We start from the raw sequence: 9529 nt of genomic DNA, 5'->3' as shown, positions 1-9529 counted from the left end.
GGCCCTCCTGACCCAAAAGGCAAATCAGAGCTCCACTCCCCACCAACAACACCTTGGGCTGTTCTCTTGCCGTCAAAACCGGATTTCTGACTGGCCTCTGATTTCTTCTATTCTGACCTGTTGACAATTGAATAAAGATTCTGTTTGCTTTTCCTTTTTATAATCCCAGTTTTATGAATTTCCTCTATTTCCGAATTATGATGGCACGAGTAATTCTGAAGAGCAAATGAGCGTCAGCCCTGATGGCTGAGCTCCAGCAGGCTGCTTCAGAGCAAACCAACCACCTCCTCAGCTGCAGCTCCCATCCCCTGATCAGGTCCGGGCTGTGGCTCATTTCCAGCCCTGTGTCAGGTCACCACCACAGGAGGGTGCCCAGAGGCGGCAAGTGGTCAAATTTGAACCTGGGATCTCCTCTTTACAACCTCACAGTTTGGGGCAAGTGACCACAGACATTCAGGCCCACGGTGGTGAGACATCCATTTTCCTCTCTCCCCAGAGGCTTCACAAATCCACGCCGAATAGAAATTCTGAGAAATATTATATATACAACTATTAGGAGCACTGCAGGCTGGTCCATTCAAGCTTCTTGAAATACAGAGAGGCTTTCTTAGCTCCCTGGGGAAAGGTCCGAGGCCCAGTCTAGCCCTGAGATGAGTGGCTTCTGGGGACACTGCATTTCCTCCAGGCTCTTTCGGCCATTTCCTGCTGCTAATGCAAGAAGCCGCTGTCTGGAGCAAGGTGATAACATCAAAGGCACGGTTACTTTCGGCACCAATAACACTGGTAGCATTCAGTGGTTTTATTACAAAGGCAGACCTCATTTTATTGTGCTTCCCTTTACACTTCACAGATCCTGCATTTTTTACAGATTGAAGGTCTGGGGCAACCCTGAGTTGAGCAAGTCTATCAGCACCATTTTCCCAACAGCATTTGCTCGCTTCACATCTCTGGGTCACATTTTGGTATTCTCAAAATATTTCAGACTTTTTCATTATTATTATATTTGTTATGGTGATCTGTGATCAGCAGTCTTCGATGTTACTACTGTACTGTTTTTAGGTGCCACAAAACGCACCCATACACGTTGGCAAACTTAATAAATGTTGTGCCTTCTGACTGTTCCACAGGCAGGTGGTGCCCCGCCTCCACCCCGCCCCCACGTCTTTCTCCTTCTCCCTGGGCCTCCCTATTCCCTGACATACGACAACATTGAAGTTAGGCCAATTAGTGACCCTACAATGGACTCTAAGTGTTCAAGCGAAAGGAAGAGTTACACATCTCTCACTTTAAATCAAAAACTAGAATTGATTATGCTTAGTGAGGAAGGCATGTCAAAAGCTGAGGTTGGCGGGGAAGCTAGGTCTCTTGTGCCAGTTAGCCAAGTTGTGAATGCAACGGAAAAGTTCCTAGAAGAAATTAAAGAAGCTATTCCAGTGAACACAGGAATGATAAGAAAGCAAAATAGCGTCATTGCTGACGTGGAGAAAGTTGTAGTTAGATAGTTAGAAAGATCACACCAGCCACAATATTCCCTTAAACCAAAGCCTAATCCAGAGCAAGGTCCTAACGCTCCTCAATTCTGTGAAGGCTGGGGGAGGTGAGGAAGCTGCCGAAGACGAGTCTGAAGCTAGCAGAGGTTGGTTCGTGAGGTGTAAGGAAAGAGGCCATCTCCAGAACATGACAGTGCAAGCGGGAGCAGCAGGTGCTGATTAGAAGCTGCAGCAAGTTCTCCAGAAGCTGTAGCTCAGATAATCCAGGAAGGTGGGCTGCCCTAAACAACTGATCTTTAATCTAAACAAAACAGCCTTTTATTGGAAGAACATGCCACCTAGGACTGCCATAGCCAGAGAGAAGTCAGTACCTGGCTTCAAAGCTTCAAAGGACAGGCTGACTCTGGTTAGGGGCTAATGCAGTGGGTGACTTTAAGTTGAAGCCAGTGCTCATCTACCATTCTGAAGATCCTCGGGCCCTTAAGAATTATGCTAAATCTACTCTGCCTGTGCTCTCTAAATGGAACAACAAAGCCTGGATGACAGCACACCTGTTCACAACATGGTCTACTGAATATTTTAAGCCCACTGTTGAAACCTAGTACTCAGGAAAAAGGATTCCTTTTTTAAAAAGTTTTTATTTAAATTCCAGTTAGTTAACACAGGGTAATACTAGGTTCAGGGGTACAATATAGTGATTCGACACCTCCATACATCACCCTTGCTCATCATAGCGACTGAATCCCCATCCCCTATTTCTCTCCCCAGAAACCGCCCTCCTGGCAACCATCAGTTTGTTCTCTATAATTAAGAGTCTGATTCTCGGTTTGCCCCCTCTCTCTTTTTTCTCCTCTCTCTGCACATTTGTTTTGTTTCTTAAATTCTACCTATGAGTGAAATCATATGGTATTTGTCTTTCTCTGACTTATTTTGCTTAGCATAATACTCTTTAGCTCCATCCATTTCATTGTAAATGGCAAGATTTCATTCTTTTTTATGGCTGAGTAACATTCCATTATATATATCTCACATCTTCTTTATGCATTCTTTAATCGATGGACACTTGGGCTATTTCCGTAATGTGGCTACTGTAGATAATGCTGCTATAAACACTGGGGTGCATGTATCCCTTTGAATTAGTATTCTTGTATTAAGAGTCCTTTTAAGATATTACTGCTCATTGATAATGCACCTGGTCACCCAAGAGCTCTGATGCAGATGGACACTGAGGTTAATGTTGCTTTCATGCCTGCTAACACAATGTCCATTTTGCAGCTTATGGATCAAGGAGTAATTTTGACTTCCAAGTATTCTTATTGAAAAAATATATTTTGTAAGCTTGCAGCTGCCACAGAGAGTGATTCCTCCGATGGATCCGAGCAAAGCAAATGGAAAACCTTCTGGAAAGGATTCACCATTCCAGATGCCATTAAAAACATTTGTAGTTTGTTGAAAGTGGTCAGAATTATCAACATGAACAGGATCTTGGCAGAAGTCGACTCCAGCCCTCATGGATGGTGCGGAGGGGTTCAAGGCTTCAGTGGAGGAAGTACCTGCAGATGTGGTGGAAACAGCAAGAGAACTAGAACTAGATGTGCAGCCTGAAGATGGGGCTGAATGGCTGCAACCTCATGATCAAACTTTAATGGATGAGGAGTTGCTTCTTATGGATGTGCAAAGAAAGTGTGGTTTCTTGACATGGAATCTACTCCTAGTGAAGATGCTGTGAAGATTGTTGAAAGGACAACACAGGATTAAGAATATTCCATAAACTTAATTGATAAAGCAGCAGCAGGGTTTGAGGGGGTTGACTCCAATTTTGAAGGAAGTTCTGTGCTTCACACAGCATTGCACTTCATGGAAGGAAGAGTTCATCTATGTGGCCAACTTCATTGTTGTCTTATTTTAAGAAATTGCCACAGCCACTTCAACTTTCAGCAACCACCACCCTGACCAGTCAGCAGCCATCCACATCCAGGCAGGACGCTCCACCAGGAAAAGATTACCAAAAATCACTGAAAGCTTGAAGGATGGTTAGCATTTTTTTAGCAACAAAGTGCTTTTAATTAACGTATGTACATCATTTTTTTAGACATAAGGCCATTGCACACTTAATAGACTACAGTATTGTGTAAACATAACTTTTATATGCACTGGGAAACCAAAACATTCATTTGCTTCACTTTATTGCCATTGTCTGGAACCAAACCTGTGGTATCTCTGAGGTGTGCCTGTGTGAGGTGAGGTAATTTTTTGGATTAGCCAACCAAAAATGTGAATCGAATAAGAAATAATGTCTTTAAGTTGGAGGGTAGATTTGGTAGGAAAAGGCAAAGAGGTCAGGGCTTTAAGTTTTAAAACTCTAGACAAGTTTGAATACAATGGCTTAAATTTTGTTTCTACAAGGTTGTCCAGACTACACATGAGGAATGAAAAGACTTAATAATTTATTCTTTTAAAAAGTTATAATGCTGTATTTCAAACCTATAGAAGAGTGGAGAGAAAAACAAATGAACTACTGAGATTTACCAGGTGTTCATTTTGCTCTCTTTGTTTCAGATCACTCCCCCGCCTTTTTTTTTTTTTGAAGATTTTATTGATTTGTCAGAGACAGAGAGACAGAGAGACAGAGAGACAGAACACAAGCAGGGGGAGTGGCAGGCAGAGGGAGAGGGAGAAGCAGGCTCCCTGCTGAGCAGGGAGCCAGACGCGGGACTCCATCCCAGGACCCCAGGATCATGACCTGAGCCAAAGGCAGATGCTTAACCGACTGAGCCACCCAGGTGCCCCCTCTTTACCCCTTTAGACATGTTACAGATTCAGCTCAAGCCCCTTCACACCCCTCCCTAATCCCATGTCTCTCTCCCCATCATTAGAGACAACCACTACCCTGAATTTTTTTTAAAGATTTTTATTTATTTATTCGTCAGACAGAGCACAAGCAGGGGGAGCGACAGGCAGAGGGAGAGGGAGAGGGAGGCTTCCCGCTGAGCAGGGAGCCCGATGTGGGGCTCGATCCCAGGACCCCGGGATCATGACCTGAGCTGAAGGCAGGCGCCCCTACCTGACTTTAATGTGCACCTTTCCCATGCATCTTTCCATTCTTTATCTCTGTATGTATGCATACAGAATTTACAGTATTGTTTTAAATGTTTTTTAAATTTTACCTGAGTATTATCATACCATACCAATGGCTTATTTTTGCTATACCTTTCTTCTTTTCAGTTGCATTTCCCCGATTTCTGGTGTGGCTGAACATCTTTTCATGTATGTATTGGCATTTGGATTTCCTCTTGTGGACTGTCTGCTCATGAACCAATTTTTTTCTACTAAGTTGTCTTTATCTTCAAATTCTTTTTAGAAATTCTTATTTTATCCCACTTGAAAACATTTGCAAACTACTGAAGAATACACAGAACGTGTAAAATATAACAAACAACAATAAAACAAACCTATAGTCAGCTCAGCTAATAAAACATAGCTAGTACTATTGAAGCCCGAGCACTCCTCCCAACAGTACTTGCTCCTCCTCCTCAGGGACAATCACTGGGGTCAATTTCATATAATAATTATTTTGCTTCTTTTCTATAGGTTTATGACATATTTGTTTTTTAATAATTTTTTATTGTTATGTTAATCACCATACATTACATCATTAGTTTTTGATGTAGTGTTCCATGATTCATTGTTTGTGCATAACACCCAGTGCTCCACGCAGAATGTGCCCTCTTTAATACCCATCACCAGGCTGACCCATCCCCCCACCCCATTTATGACATATTTGTATACCTTCCCATATTGTATAGTTTTCCTTGCTTTTGGAGACTTTATGTAAATGGCATCATACTGCATGTATTCTTTTGTAACTTGCTCTTTCCTGTCACTATTACACTGGCGAGTCTTTCCTCTTGGCATTTATAGCTGGAGATTCATTCATCTTCACTGATGCTTGTATATCACAATTGATGTATGCATTCTCCTGTTGAGGAGCATTTGGGTTGTTTCTCATGCTGCTCTGAATGTTCTTGTCCCCAGGAACACATGCCCAAGAGTTCCTCTGGAACATTCTATACCTAGGAGTGAGGTGGCTGGGTCACAGGTATGTGCATCTTCAACTCCACCAGATGATGCCAGATTGTTTCCAAAAACCAGTGTTCTGATTTAAACTCCCAACAGCAAAGTGTAAGTGTTCTGGTGTTCGTTCTTGTCAACACTTGACTTTGTCAGATTTTTTCATCTTTGCCAATCTCCTGGGTGTGAAATGATGTCTCACTGGTGTGATGCCTACTGGGTGTGAAATGATGATTTGCATTTTCCTAACAGTTCTTTGTAAACTCTGGGGATTAATCTTTTTCAGCTTACAAGTATTGCAAACATATTCTTCCAGTCTGTATCTTTCCATTTTTAATCAACTTTTTTGAGGTGTCATTATGTAAAACACAGATAACCAAGCCTACAATTTGATATTTGAGAAATGTATACAGTTATGTAATTACTATTATGGTTTAAAAAGTGTCCCTTGCCCCAAAAGTTCCCTTGTGCCCCCAGTCAATCCCCCTCTCCTCTCTAGTCCCAGGCAAGCATGGATTTGCTCCCCATCACTATAGTTTTGCCTTTTCCTCAACATCCTATCAACAGTCTCATTCAGTATGGCTGGCTTCTTTCCTTTAGCATAATGCTTTGAGATTTATCCATGTTATTCCATCTATCAAAAGTTTATACCTTTTTATTTTCAAGTAGTATTTCATTGTATGGACATAACACATCTGCTTGTTTATTCACCTACTGATGGAAACGTAGGCTGCTACAAATAACATTATTGTGAACATTTCAGTACAAGTTGTTGTGCGAACATGTCTTAATTTCTCTTGGGTAAATACCTAGGGGTACAAGGGCCAAGTCATATGGTATGTGTATATATAACTTCATAAGAGGGCGCCTGGGTAGCTCAGGTCATGATCCTGGAGTCCCGGAATCGAGTCCCGCATCGGGCTCCCTGCTCAGCAGGGAGCCTGCTTCTCCCTCTGACCCTCTTCCCTCTCGTGCTCTCTCTCATTCTCTCTCTCAAGTAAATAAATAAAATCTTAAAAACAAAACAAAACAAAACTTCATAAGAAACTGCCAAACTGTTTTTCCAAACAGCTGAATTGTTTTCCATCTTGCACTTTGACCAGCAGTGTAGGAGAATTGTGTTTTTTTTTTAAGCAAGAAGTTTATGGTGTCTTTTTCATATAGAACTTTAGAATTGGAACATTATCCAATATAGCAATCTTTTTCTTTATGGTTGGTACTTTTGGGGATTTATGAAATCCTTCATCACTTGGTTCTTCATGTTATGATTCTCCTATTTGAAATTTCTCCTGAGAGGATTAGATATTTTTTTCCAGAAAGATCTTTTCTGACTTTTCCCCACAGTGGCTCACAGACAAGGTACACTTAACTTACTGTGTCTGATAATACAGGCTTTGTTGTCATTACAGAATAATGTGATATGAAATTGAGGGTAAGAGCTCAAAATCCTCAGGAAAATTACATTTCACGTAATTGAAATTCTCTGAAGAATTCTTGTTTTTCAACTGAGTTCAGAGTTGAACAATGCTTTAAAACAAAGATCAGCAAACATTTTTTCTATAAAGGACTAAGTAGTAAATATTTTAGACTGTGCAGACCATAGGTTTCTGTCCCATCTACTCAGCTCTGTTGTTTTCATGCAAAAGCAGTTGCTGAAAGTATATAAATGAATGAGTTTGGCTATGTTCCAATAAAACTTTATTTATAGACACAGAAATTTGAACTTCATATAATTCTTATGTGGCACAAAATAATATTCTCTTTTGACCTTTCCTGAACATTAAAAAAATATATAAAAACCAAGTTTTGCTTATGGGCCATAGAAGAAGAGGCAGAGAGCCAGATTCGACCCATAAACCATAGTGTGCCAACCCCTGATTTAGAATACAATCCTTCTGACATCAGTGTAAGGAAACTGCATAATGTTATCCTCCCCATTTTGCACAGTAGAGCATTAGAATCCCAAAGACTTTAGATAGAATTCATCCAGTTTAGTTTCCCTCTCATCCCTTTTATAGTTGAGGAGGTTTTGGTGCAGAGAGAGAAAATCACTGGCCTCAGGGCACGTAGCTAGCGAGTGACAAGGCCAGGCTGAAGCTCAGATATCTCCACTTAAGTCCTACCTACCTTCCTCAACTCAATTCCAAAAGCTAAAACTTAAAACTAGATCCACAGCCACAAAATCCTTCTGCTACTTCTCAACAGCAGTTAAGCTTTTTTTTTTTTTTATCCCAAAGGAATTTATTCTAATAAATACTTTAAAATTAAGGACTTACCAAGCTCCAGCCCTGGTATTTAATTTGTATCATTAATACCTATACAACGCAATTAACAGTGACAACTGAATTAGAAGTTTTGATTAGGGAGATGACATGATGATATCTGTGGGAAAATTATACAGAGAATTCAAACTGCTTAAATTCTAAAATAGCATTAAGACACCCAAATTCCGAATAGCCTATGGAAGTTGTCCAAGCAAATTTTATTCCAGAATTTCAAAAAGGAATGGCAGTTCAGCTCTAAGTAACAGAGGAATAGCCTCTGCAGATTAGACTGAGGCCATGGGGGATCGGCCAGGATGGGGGGCGGCGGGGGGGCGGATCCAGGCCAGAGATTAGGGCCCTCATTTCAATGGACATCTGGAACCAAGCTCCAAGCCAGAAGAATCCTTGTCTCTAGTTCAAAGCAGTGTCCCCTCCAGACTAGAGCCTGGGACATACTGGGGATCAGTAAATGATGGCTGAAGGATCAAAATCAGTCTGCAAAGAGTGATTCCTGGGAACTGACCTCTGAATTTTTAGGGTACGTATTCCAGCAGCTTTGGGATGCTTCTTTGTAAAAAACCTTAAGGGATTCCTCCCCACCAGGAGCCCCGTCAGAAGGTGGTCACCTTCATCCCCTGGATGACTGTCTTCTCATCTGCTCTTTGCCTGTTGCTTTAGGTCTGGAATTATCCATTTGGGATGTAATGAATGCATTGAAAGTATTGCCCTCTAAACTCTTAAACAATTGGAAATTCAACGGTGGCAACCAATCTTTATGAATGACTCGGAAGTGTTCAAAGTGCAGACATTTATAAAAAAAAGTCCTAGGAATAAGAAATTCCCAGAATAATTTATTACCTGTGCATTTCAATTTTCTTTGGAAGTTCTAATTCTCAGCAAACATTAATCAAGTCATCCCACTATCTTTCAGGTTGTTTCCCCCATTTCACAGAGAGCGAATGAGCCGAAATTAAATGACTTGCTACCAAGGTCACATGGAGAATATAAATCTAAATCATGATTTCAGCCCTCTCTCCTGCCCTTTGTTAGACTAAACGGAGGGAAGAAGTTTGATGGGGATTTCCACTGGCTTCCTAGGTGATCGACTGTGTATTTGCTGCTCTCTGCTACCCCCTGTTGATACGATAAGGGAAGAGGGGATCTCAAGACCAGTATTTCTCAGGTCCTGGACCAGCAGTATCCACATCACCTGGGATTTGGTAAAAAATCCAGATATGGGGCCCCACCCCAGAACACTGGATTAGAAACTCTGGGGGTGGGGCTTGGCCGACCTGGAACAAGCTACAAGTGATTCTGCTGTAACCTGATATTACATTTCTGCTTTAGGAATTAACGTCCCGGCCTCCTAATCCTCACAAAAATGGTAACACCTCTTCACCTTGCTTGTGTCCTTGGGCCTCACACGGAGTATATACCACTATTGCCGTATACAAAGTGCTGTCATGTCCATTTGTTCTTTCAGGTGGACTGGTAGCAGCCCCATGAATTGCGCTAGGGAAGGATTGCATATCCACTTTACAGATGAGGAGGCTAGAGCTCAGGAAGGCCAAAAAACGGGCCCAGGGCTACTCAGCTTCAAATGGCAGGGCAGGATTCAAATCCAAACCTCCTGTCTTCACATCCATGTTCTGGACCTCTTCACTTAGTCCACAACAGGGTTTCTGACATTTGGGGCCACATAAC

This window comes from Callorhinus ursinus, unplaced genomic scaffold (assembly GCF_003265705.2).
Source record: "Callorhinus ursinus isolate GAN/ISIS: 27379988/994484 unplaced genomic scaffold, GSC_fseal_2.0 scaffold12, whole genome shotgun sequence".
Classification (NCBI taxonomy): Eukaryota; Metazoa; Chordata; class Mammalia; order Carnivora; family Otariidae; genus Callorhinus; species Callorhinus ursinus.
Note: the sequence above shows the minus strand (reverse complement) of the source record.